Source organism: Schistocerca piceifrons, chromosome 5, assembly GCF_021461385.2.
Source record: "Schistocerca piceifrons isolate TAMUIC-IGC-003096 chromosome 5, iqSchPice1.1, whole genome shotgun sequence".
Taxonomy (NCBI): domain Eukaryota; kingdom Metazoa; phylum Arthropoda; class Insecta; order Orthoptera; family Acrididae; genus Schistocerca; species Schistocerca piceifrons.
The window spans coordinates 694,573,318-694,585,690 of record NC_060142.1 but is presented as its reverse complement, the minus strand read 5'-3'; positions in this window follow the sequence as shown (position 1 = coordinate 694,585,690).

The following is a 12,373-nucleotide window of genomic DNA, read 5'->3' as shown; positions in this document are numbered from 1 at the left end:
GAAGCATGATTGAAAGTAAGGGGGGAAACGCAATGGAAATAAATGAAAGGTGCAGAAAAGCAGGGCAGTTCTTCAAATGCATTAGGGGGCTTATTTGGAGCAAGGAGGTGCCACAGAAATCCAAGGGAATTATATACCGAACCTACTTTGTCCCCATATTGGCATACGGAAGTGAGACATGGGTAATGCACAAAAGCGACAAAAGTAGAATACAAGCTAGTGAAACGAAGTTCCAGAGGAACAGGTTGAGCGTAACAAGACGAGACAGATTGCGAAATGTGTATGTGAGGGAAAGACTAAAGGAGGAACCAGTACAGGACAGGATAGAAAAATCAAGACTGCAGTGGTATGGACACATGAAGAGAATGGATGAGGGAAGAATTCCAAAGAGGATGTTTGATCTGCAACTGGAGGGGAAGAGGCCCAGGGGAAGACCAAGAGATAGATGGGTGAAGGGAGTGAAGGAATGTGTAACGAGAAGAGGAGAGAACTGGACGAAGGTGGAAGAGGGGGAATGGTGGAAAGACAGAACACGATGGAGAGGCTTGTGTTCCCGACAGACCCAGCCAGTGGCTGGAAACTGTCCAAGATGATGATGATGATATGTAGTGACAAGTTCCAAAGCTTATCGTTTATCGGGAGTATGGTCTATGGAACGACTCACTAATTTCACGATAATCTATATCTGCTATTTTTTTCAAATAACAGGAATTTTTAAATGGAAAATTACTACCCCTCCCCAATTAGTTTTAATTAATTTTATTGAAATACACCTATTCAACTGAATATTCCCTTGTTCGCTCTTTTTTTTTATCAAAACATATTCACCTGTACTCTCCCGTCGTTATAGAGGATATAGAGTGGATTGCACATCATATGTCTGTCATTTGAAGCAAACCTTTTCCTATTCTGCTCACGGATGGTGCGGGAAACTAGCCTAGAATTTCTCTAATGTTTCTGCCATGATAATTGCGTGAGTTATCTGTGGGTAGACTTGTTAAGTAACGTACAATCTCAGAATATGAACAATGTGTCTTTCCGCTTTGAGTTTTCTGTTTTTGTTGGAGGTGAGGCCGTGGATTAAATATTGGTAACATATTATAATTAGGATCAACTATATAAAATTCGTGTGCGACTTGTAATCTTGTAACGCTTTTTATGCGGTTGAACCAAATTCTAACATTTTGCTAAAGTCTTTCTGTGATACATTACGCTTTTCTTGTAGTCTCCCACTGGAGTTTGTTAAGAATTCTGTAGGACTCTAGTGCTGATTAAACTTGTACATGACTTCATGACTTACGATAGTGGTGAATAATGCACTCGTGGATGTATTCTTCTTCTTCAGTTTTTCACCTTACACGACATTTATAGGGGATCAGGAACATTTTTAAACACATTTTCTAAAGAACGAAAACATCAAGTGCATAGAATCAACCTCTATTCTTTTAATGCCTGCTAACAGGACATATACCACAATAGAGCAGAAACAAACGTCTACACACACTGTTAGCCAAAACAGTAACAGTGGCAACAGTTTGCGTGGGATTATCCTAAATTCAGTATGGGTAACATAAATGTGACTGTCAAAATGACTTAAAAAGCACTACAAATAAGTGAAAAGTTTATTCAAACCAGTACCCCATGGACAGTTGCGCTGACGGAATGGCACCATATGAGCACGCGCAAAATATATGCACGACTTACGACCTGACGGATTCAGTGCGTGTCCATAGCTTAGAGACCAAGTGCCCTGACGGTGTATCAAGTGCTCATTTCGTGTTCCAGTTGTATGTCTACAAAATAAGAAAACATGATGCTCTGTGAATTTGAAAAGTTTGAAAATTAAACGATTTTTTTGAATGAAACTACTTTTAAGGGGGAAAAAGTATGCAAATGGTAGATTGTCCTACAGTGAGAACTTTGAGATAAGACATTGATAAAGATTCTGAGGAAAATGAGTGTCTACAATGTACTGCTCTCTTCTGGATAGGTCGCCAGATTCATAATGGTGAGTTACGTGAAAAAATGGGTTGAACACAAGCGGATATCGCCGTGTAGGAGGATTTGCCTGCCATAACGGCGCGAAAATGCCTGATGAATATGAGCGAATTCAAACTAACAGCAACATTGCTAGTTTTGGCTTAGAGGAGGAAGTAAAATTAAAGAATGTAGAGCGTGTTGGTGTTCTGACAAGAAAACGTTATTGGCTCTGAACACTTACGTTAAAATACGTATTGTCCTTTGAGTCGAAATAATTTACGAATGACTGCCATTTCTATGCAGAATATAAATAGTTTTAGGTACTTCGCATTTTTAAAATAACTTTCACACATCTGACCTTCGTTTTGACGTAATTAAAAGTAATTTATGCCTTGATAATACAAGTATAGTATTATCGGCGTATATGCCGCCCTTTTTGTGATGTTGAGTATACTGGAACACACAGTGTGAAAGTTCATTTGGTTTTTTTTCCTCAGATAAGTAGCTTCGTCTCCTCATCGATTTCTACGACAATATTGGAAATATCCTGTCTTGGCACCCAAGGCAATAATAACTGGTCAGCCGCTGCTCACCTATATTTCGGTCAACTGATCCGTAATTCTTTTTCTCTGGCGCTTCTCCTCCCTCCCCAACCACCGATTTGCACATTGACTCCTACAGTAGTATCGGAGGTAACCGGCGCGTGTCCATTTACGGGGAAACTTGTAGGGCCTGAAGATAAAACGCTTGCTTGGAAAACGAAAGGTCGCTAAATCGAATCCCTCCCCTCTCCCCAACAGAATACTTCACTGCGCCTTTACCTGTCCGCGCTGTGTATATTCACAATTAAATTGAAGGCTGCCTGTACATGTTAGACTACTAGGGTAAGTCAGAAATAAGCAAATCGCCGAAGTGGCGACCTGTTGATTTGCACCGTGGCATTCAGTCACACGGATTTACTGTTAATTAATATTACAGCGAAACTCTGACTTACACTTCAGCTAACAGCACCCACTTATCGGTTTCAACTGTAGCCCCCCTCCCCTCTCGCACCCCTACAACTGTCTAGATGGGATAGTTCTCATATCGGAGAAAAGCATCGGCATATCGTAAAAAGTAAGAGCGTGCATAGTACAGGATTCAGTTTTCCAGTTCATGACAACCTTACATGCTATACGAGAAGTGAATGACTGGATGTGGTAGCCTGGAGAATGCTTCGATAAGGACAGACAAGGCACAGCTTCGCCAACTGGGAATCTGTTTGACGCTCTTTGCAGTTCTTTATGGAAACCTGAGAAAATTGTACTGAAAAGAAGAAAAGAGCAATAGCACTGAAAACCTCGCATGAATGAAACTGAATTAGTTTATGTGGATCCAACTTCATATTTCCGAAGCGTGCAGGGGAGTACAGAGACAGCTTTCAGTGACTAACAAACTATCTGTCCTTGGGAGGTGCACGCACATATTTTTTTTTTTTCCTTAGCGCTGGTCGAGTCCTAAGAGGGAGCCAACTTGGTTTTCTGTCGCCTTCTCAGCTGTGCGCTTCGTCCCTTAGAAGTGGTTGCCTCAGTTGGTTACGCCCTGATTTTCTTATTCGGTATTCTACTCAGAGACCGGCCATCCTGATTTAGGTTTTCCGTGATTTCCCTAAATCGCTCCAGGCAAATGCCGGGATGGTTCCTTTGAAAGGGCACGGCCAACTTCCTTCCCCATCCTTCCCTAATCCGATGAGACCGATGACCTCGCTGTCTGGTCTCCTTCCCCAAACAACCCAAACCCTAGTCAGAGACAACTGACTTGTCTTATTATTGGCAGCACTAACATAACCTACTAATCAGATCGTTTGCACTCTAGCAAACTGTAGCTTATAAGTTCTACTTGCGAGAAGGATTCAGATGTGTAACCGTACCTCCCGTGATGAGCGATGGCCGCTCACAAGCCGCGGTACTACCTTTCTCCCCTCCACTACCATCCTGTCAATCAAGGTACGATCCAAACTGATTTTTGTACATTCTTCACTTGTTCATTTTTCACGTTTAAATTCCTGTTTTCTGTAACTGGCATATTTAGAAAATTCTATTCAATAATGTCTTATGGAATAATTTTCTGGAGTAACTCATCACTTAGAAAGAAAGTAATGATTGTACAAAAGCGAGCAGTAAGAGCAGTATATGCTCATACTCTGCCATCATATAGCTACCTCTTCAAGGAGCTATTCATTTAAACCTATGCCATCACGAAACAAATATTCGCTACTGGAATTCATCGTAAATAACCCATCAGAATTGGAGAAGAATAATGACATCCATAGTTACAACACAGGGGGAGAAAGTCACCTTCACGACACGTTATTAAAGTTGTCAATTGCTCAGAAAGCAGGTCAATATGCAGCAGCAGAAGTTTTTGATAATTTTCTGAGTACCATAAAATGTCTGACAGGTAACAAAGCTAGTTTTCAGTGTAACACAAAATCATTTCTCCTGTACAACTCCTTCAATTCCATGAAAGAATATTTATTTTAACACACGTAGCCTGTAAAAAACGGACAGTCAAAAATGGCTCTTAGCACTATGGGACATAACATCTGAGGTCATCAGTCCCCTAGAACTTAGAACTACTTACACCTAACTAACCTAAGGACATCACACACAGCCATGCCCGAGGCAGGATTCGAACCTGCGACCGTAGCGTTCGCGCGGTTCCAGACTGTAGCGCCTAGAACGGATAGTCACTTAAGCTTCTGTGGGAGATGTTCTGGAAATCCAAGACACCACGCGTGACAACTGTGGGCTACTTGAACATTATTTCTGACCATATCGGCCGGCCGAAGTGGGCGTGCGGTTAAAGGCGCTGCAGTCTGGAACCGCAAGACCGCTACGGTCGCAGGTTCGAATCCTGCCTCGGGCATGGATGTTTGTGATGTCCTTAGGTTAGTTAGGTTTAACTAGTTCTAAGTTCTAGGGGACTAATGACCTCAGCAGTTGAGTCCCATAGTGCTCAGAGCCATTTGAACCATTTGGACCATATCGTTTTCTGTTTGATGTCTTCCCCAACGGCGATGCCCAACTTCCAGCAGGATAACCATCCATGTCACAAGGCCAGAATCGTACTAAAGTGGTTTGAGAAGCATGTTAGTGAACTAACATCGAAGTCTTGGCTACCAAATTCACCTGATATGAACCTGATGGAACACTATCGAACGCCATCTCCGCTAAACAAACCAGTCCGGAGACCAACCAAGGACTTTTTGAAACCTTACCACGCATAATCACTGCTGTATTGCGTTCCAAAGGTGGACCACGTCTCTATTAGGCATGTAGTCACGATGTTTTGCCTCATCAATATACCGCTTGACCAAAGAGTCAGTATAAATTTGAAAACTTAATAAACCACGGAATAATGTAGATAGAGAAGTAAAAATTGACACACATGCTTGGAATGACATAGGGTTTTATTAGGAAAAAAAAAACAAAGAAGTTCACAAAATGTCCGACAGATGGCGCTGGAATGCAAAATGTCAGAGACGGCGCATGACAATCGACAATCGTGTTTAAAACGAGCTGTAATGATGTAATGAGAGAAAGAATCAGATGCGCCAGCAGTCGCAGCATGTTGACGTTACCTGAAAAGGCGCTTTTAGTGAAGCTGTATTATCAGAATGGGGAATGTGCTAGTTCAGCGTTACGATCCTGTCGCCATAGGAAGGGGATTCGAACGGGTAAGGGTCCGTTGACAAATGCAGCTGTGGCGAGAATAATTTCAAAGTTCGAAGCCACAGGTTGTTTAGACGATAGACCCCGTAGTGGCCGACCGAGCACAAGGCGTAATGCTGCTGAGACAGTTCAGGAAGAAATGGAGACTGTAGCGGGTTCATCTGTGCACGGAGAAGTCAGCGCTCGTGCAGTCGCACGTCGCACCGGCATTCCATACACTACTGTATGGTTGGCACTTAGGCGTACCCTCCGATGCTGTCCGTACAAAATCCATCGGCATCATGAACTGTTACCTGGCGATTTAGTGAAGCGGAGGGCATTTGCGGTGTGGGCGTTTCAAAAGATGGCGGAAGATGACGATTGGTTGCGTAACGTGTTGTGGACCGACGAAGCTCATTTCACGCTCCGTGGGTCTGTCAACGCCCACAACTGCAGAATTTGGGCGACCGAAAACCCTAGAACTGTCGTGGAAACTCCATTACACGACGAGAAAGTCACGGTATGGGTTGGATTTACCACATCTACCGTTATCGGGCCTTTTTTCTTCGAGAAAATGCGTGATCCTGGTTTTGTAACTGCTACCGTGACGGGTGAGAGGTACGCCGATATGTTACAGAATCGCATCATCCCCAGCCTGGCTGATGAACACCTGCTCGAACGTACGATGTTTATGCAGGATGGCGCTCCACCCCATATTGCTAGACGCGTGAAAGATCTCATGCAGGTCTCGTTTGGTGATGATAGTGTGTTCAGTCGCCACTTTCGTCATGCTTGGCCTCCCAGGTCCCCAGACCTCAGTGCGTGCGATTATTGGCTTTGGGGTTACCTGAAGTCGCAAGTGTATCGTGATCGACCGACGTCTCTAGGGATGCTGAAAGACAACATCCGACGCCAATGCCTCACCATAACTCCGGACATGCTTTCCAGTGCTGTTCACAGCATTATTCCTCGACTACAGCTATTGTTGAGAAATGATGGTGGACATAATTGAGCATTTTCTGTGAAGAACTTTATCTTTGCTTTGTCTTACTTTGTTGTGCTAATTATTGCTACTCTGATCGAATGAGGCGTCATCTGTCGGACATATTTTGAACTTGTGTATTTTTTTGGTTCTAATAAAATCCCATGTCATTCCAAGCATGTGTGTCAATTTGTACCTCTCTATCTACATTATTCCGTGATTCATTCAGTTTTCAAATTTATACTGACTTTTCGATCACCCGGTAAGGTACAAATTAATTATTTATTCTGATATTGTAGTGTGGAAAAGGGTTGAGAAATCTTTGCTGTTTTTATAATTTTTAGAAAAGGCTTTTGACAGAGTTCAGTGGAAAAAGCTGATGGATATCTTGAAGAGGAAAGGAGTAGATTGGAAAGAGAGACGACTGATACAGAATCTATATTTACACCAGAAAGTAAGGATAAGGATTGGAAATGAAATGTCAGAAGGAAGCAGCATTGGACGAGGTGTTAGACAAGGTTGTTGCCTTTCCCCGCTGTTGTTTAACGTATACCTAGAAGAGATTATTGCGAACAGTTTAGATGGGAAAAGAGGAATAGAATGTATAAGATTTACTGATGACATGGTATTAGTGGCAGAAAGTGAGCGGGCAGTGAATAACATGCTCAAAGATCTGAATGAAGCTTGTGTGGAATATGGGATGCAAATAAACACAGCAAAAACAAAGAGTATGGTCATCAGTACAAGACGCAGACTGTCCAATATTAAAATAGGACAATCTACCATAGCTAAGTAAGTGAATTTAAATATCTCGGAAGCACAATAACTGAAGACTTGAGATGTCACCAGGAGGTGGAAACTCGAACTGCCATAGCGAAGGAGGCATTCAACAGAAAGAGGAGACTCTTATGTCTCAAATTAGATAAAGGACTAAGGAAAAGACTTGGCAAATGTTTTGTCTGAAGTGTGGCACTACATGGGGCAGAAACATGGACACTGAGACGAGCGGATGAAAACAGGTTAGAAGCATTTCAGATGTGGATGTGGAGGAGAATGGAGAGAATAAGCTGGATGGGAAGAGTGAGTAATGAAAGAGTATTGGAAAGGGATGGTGAGAGAAGATGTCTGCTGAAGGTTGTAAGAGAAAGGAAAAAGAACTGGTTGGGACATTCATTGAGAAGGGAGTGCTTGCTTGTCGATGCTTTGGAAGGATTGGTTTGTGGGAGTAGACTGAGAGGAAGAAGGAGATACAAGCTGATAGACGACATAAAGGGAAGAGGAAATTATGCAGACCTGAAGAGGATGGCAGAAGACCGGACAACCTGGAGAACTACGATGTGAAAACCTGCCTTTAGGCAGAACACTGATGATGATGATGATGATGGTAGTGTATTTGTCCTGAGCCTAAGAGAAAGCTACTGCCAGCCGAAGTGGCCGTGCGGTTCTAGGCGCTGCAGTCTGGAACCGCGAGACCGCTACGATCGCAGGTTCGAATCCTGCCTCGTGCATGGATGTGTGTGATGTCCTTAGGTTAGTTAGGTTTAACTAGTTCTAAGTTCTAGGGGACTAATGACCTCAGAAGTTGAGTCCCATAGTGCTCAGAGCCATTTGAACCATTTCTTAGAAAGCTACTGGATGGCGGAAGAGGGACGCTGTTGCGTAGTAGATTATTTAAAAACTCTTCTTGTCGAGGACGAACGAGGGGAAAGAAGAAAAATAGATGGTCGACGTCTGCGACCGCCGCTCCATCTTTACACCCGCAGTACGGCTGGTGTTGTTCACGTCTTGCCACCACCCTGCGACGCCTTGTTGCTCAGACGCATTCAGGCAGCGCCTGCGAGGAGAAGAAAGGTGGGCCGGCGGGAGGTGATGGTAGTGGGGCGGGGGGAGGTAGGGGGAGGGAGGGAGGAGAAGTGCGCGAAGGAGCGACCTCAGTACATAAAGAGCCGGCTGGCGGGGGCGGCGGCGCTCAAGGAACGTCATACGAGTTTACGGCGCGGGCGAGCACAATAGACGCCTGCACAGCCTCCCAAGGACACGGCTGCGGCATTGACTGCGGCGTGACATCAGGGAAGTACTTCTGTCATACAGCGGTGGGCACCCCCCCCCCCCCCCCCCGAGATATACACAGGGCCCCCCCTTGTTGCTGCTGCCGCGATGACTCTCAACTGACGTTCCCCTGACGTTCCGTTCTATAGGTGAAAATTACAGCGCACTGTGTCGCTGCTGATTGTAAGGGGACGCATTATACGATGACGCTGCTGTCTGCCGCCGCGTAAAAGGAAGAATACCATTTACAACTTCATCTTGATTATTCGGCGAGAATAGTTTCTGCAGACATCTCTTGTGTTTCGCATCTAGTGCTAACATTTGTCCGTAATATATAAAAGCGGTGGCTTGTTATTTTCAGGTTACTGTTCCATCTACATCTACATATATACTCCACAAGCCAACCAACGGAGTGTGGCGGAGGGCACTTTACGTGCCACTGCCATTACCTCCCTTTCCTGTTCCGGTCGCGTATGGTTCGCGGGAAGAACGACTGCCGGAAAGCCTCCGTGCGCGCTCGAATCTCTCTGATTTTACATTCGTGATCTCCTCGGGAGGTATAAGTAGGGGGAAGCAATATATTCGATACCTCATCCAGAAACGCACCCTCTTGAAACCTGGACAGCAAGCTACACCGCGATGCAGAGCGCCTCTGTGGCAGAGTCTGCCACATGAGTTTGCTAAACATCTCCGTAACGCTATCACGCTTACCAAATAACCCTGTGACGAAACGCGCCGCTCTTCTTTGGATCTTCTCTATCTCCTCCGTCAACCCGACATGGTACGGATCGACACTGATGAGCAATACTCAAGTATAGGTGGAACGAGTGTTTTGTAAGCCACCTCCTTTGTCGATGGACAACTTTTTCTAAGGACTCTCCCAATGAATCTCAACCTGGTACCCACATTACCAACAATTAATTTTATAATATCATTCCACTTCAAATCGTTCCGTGCGCATACTCCCAGATGTTTTACGGAAGTAACTGCTACCAGTGTTTGTTCCGCTATCATATAATCATACAGTTAAGGATCCTTCTTTCTATGTATTCGCAATACATTACATTTGTCTATGTTAAGGGTCGGTTGCCAATCCCTGCACCAAGTGCCTATCCGCTACAGATCTTCCTGCATTTCGCTACAATTTTCTAATGCTGCAACTTCTCTGTATGGTACAGCATCATCCGCGAAAAGCCGCATGGAACTTCCAACACTATCTACTAGGTCACTTATACATATTGTGAAAAGCAATGGTCGGATAACACTCCCCTGTGGCACGCCAGAGGTTACTTTAACGTCTGTAGACGTCTCTCCATTGATAACAACATGCTGTGTTCTGTTTGCTAAAAACTCTTCAATCCAGCCACACAGATGGTCTGATATTCCGTAGGCTCTTACTTTATCAGGTGACAGTGCGGAACTGTATCGAACGCCTTCCGGAAGTCGAGGAAAATGGCATTTACCTGGGAGCCTCTATCTAATATTTTCTGGGTCTCATGAACAAATAAAGCGAGTTGTGTCTCACACGATCGCTGTTTCCGGAATCCATGTTGATTCCTACAGAGTAGATTCTGGGTTTCCAGAAACGACACGATACACGAGCAAAAAACATGTTCTAAAATTCTACAACAGATCGACGTCATAGATATAGGTATATAGTTTTGCGCATCTGCTCGATGACCCTTCGTGAAGACTGGGACTACCTGTGCTCTTTTCCAATCATTTGGAGCCTTTCGTTCCTCTAGAGACTTGCGGTACACGGCTGTTAGAAGGGGGCAAGTTCTTTCGCGTACTCTGTGTAGAATCGAATTGGTATCCCGTCAGGTCCAGTGGACTTTCCTTTGCTGAGTGATTCCAGTTGCTTTTCTATTCCTTGGACACTTATTTCGATGTCAGCCATTTTTTCGTTTGTGCGAGGATTTAGAGAAGGAACTGCAGTGCGGTCTTCCTCTGTGAAACAGCTTTGGAAAAAAATGTGTTTAGTATTACCTTGCTGTAGGGGCTATGAATTTGGATATTTTGTCTAAAGCAGCAAGGTAAAACAGAGGCCACTACTTCCACCACACATCAAGTGGATTTAGTACTCACATACTCACATTGAGCCGTGAACACTTCCCAGGTTATCAATGGGGAATAATTGAAAATGATTCTAACCATTATCGGTTCCACGCGTGCAACGGTCGTGCCAGGCGCGCGATATTGAATCTTTGTCCTATCGTTAGTGGCGCGAGACCTGCACGACCGTATAGCAACCGTTACAGTTCTGCATTATTCTGTCACACTAGGGGTGAGCTCACGTAAGGAAAGAGAGAGAGAATGAAAGATTAACGGACTCATTTATTAAACAGTTCAGAATCAAACAATAATACAACCAAATGTTGGGGGAGAGGGGGAGGGGGAAGAAAGTTTCGAGTTCAGCAACCTCCCCCAACGTACGTTCATAACACGCCACGATAGCAGGAGAAAAGGAATTTTAGGGACGATCGCCGTATTATCAAATGGGATCCAATTCACTAAAGGAAGGGGTTGCAGGCATGCAACGACCACCACCACGAATCAGCCAAAGATTAAGAAAGATGCTACTGTGCGTGAATCGCTAGGTAGCCTCTCGTACTAAAGGAATAAAACCCGCGAGACGCGAAACTATTCACAATGACCTACACTCCTGGAAATGGAAAAAAGAACACATTGACACCGGTGTGTCAGACCCACCATACTTGCTCCGGACACTGCGAGAGGGCTGTGCAGGTAATGATCACACGCACGGCACAGCGGACACACCAGGAACCGCGGTGTTGGCCGTCGAATGGCGCTAGCTGCGCAGCATTTGTGCAGCGCCGCCGTCAGTGTCAGCCAGCTTGCCGTGGCATACGGAGCTCCATCGCAGTCTTTAACACTGGTACCATGCCGCGACAGCGTGGACGTGAACCGTATGTGCAGTTGACGGACTTTGAGCGAGGGCGTATAGTGGGCATGCGGGAGGCCGGGTGGACGTACCGCCGAATTGCTCAACACGTGGGGCGTGAGGTCTCCACAGTACATCGATGTTGTCCCCAGTGGTCGCCGGAAGGTGCACGTGCCCGTCGACCTGGGACCGGACCGCAGCGACGCACGGATGCACGCCAAGACCGTAGGATCCTACGCAGTGCCGCAGGGGACCGCACCGCCACTTCCCAGCAAATTAGGGACACTGTTGCTCCTGGGGTATCGGCGAGGACCATTCGCAACCGTCTCCATGAAGCTGCGCTACGGTCCCGCACACCGTTAGGCCGTCTTCCGCTCACGCCCCAACATCGTGCAGCCCGCCTCCAGTGGTGTCGCGACAGGCGTGAATGGAGGGACGAATGGAGACGTGTCGTCTTCAGCGATGAGAGTCGCTTCTGCCTTGGTGCCAATAATGGTGGTATGCGTGTTTGGCGCCGTGCAGGTGAGCGCCACAATCAGGACTGCATACGACCGAGGCACACAGGGCCAACACCCGGCATCATGGTGTGGGGAGCGATCTCCTACACTGGCCGTACACCACTGGTGATCGTCGAGGGGACACTGAATAGTCCACGGTACATCCAAACCGTCATCGAACCCATCGTTCTACCATTCCTAGACCGGCAAGGGAACTTGCTGTTCCAACAGGACAATGCATGTCCGCATGTATCCCGTGCCACCCAAC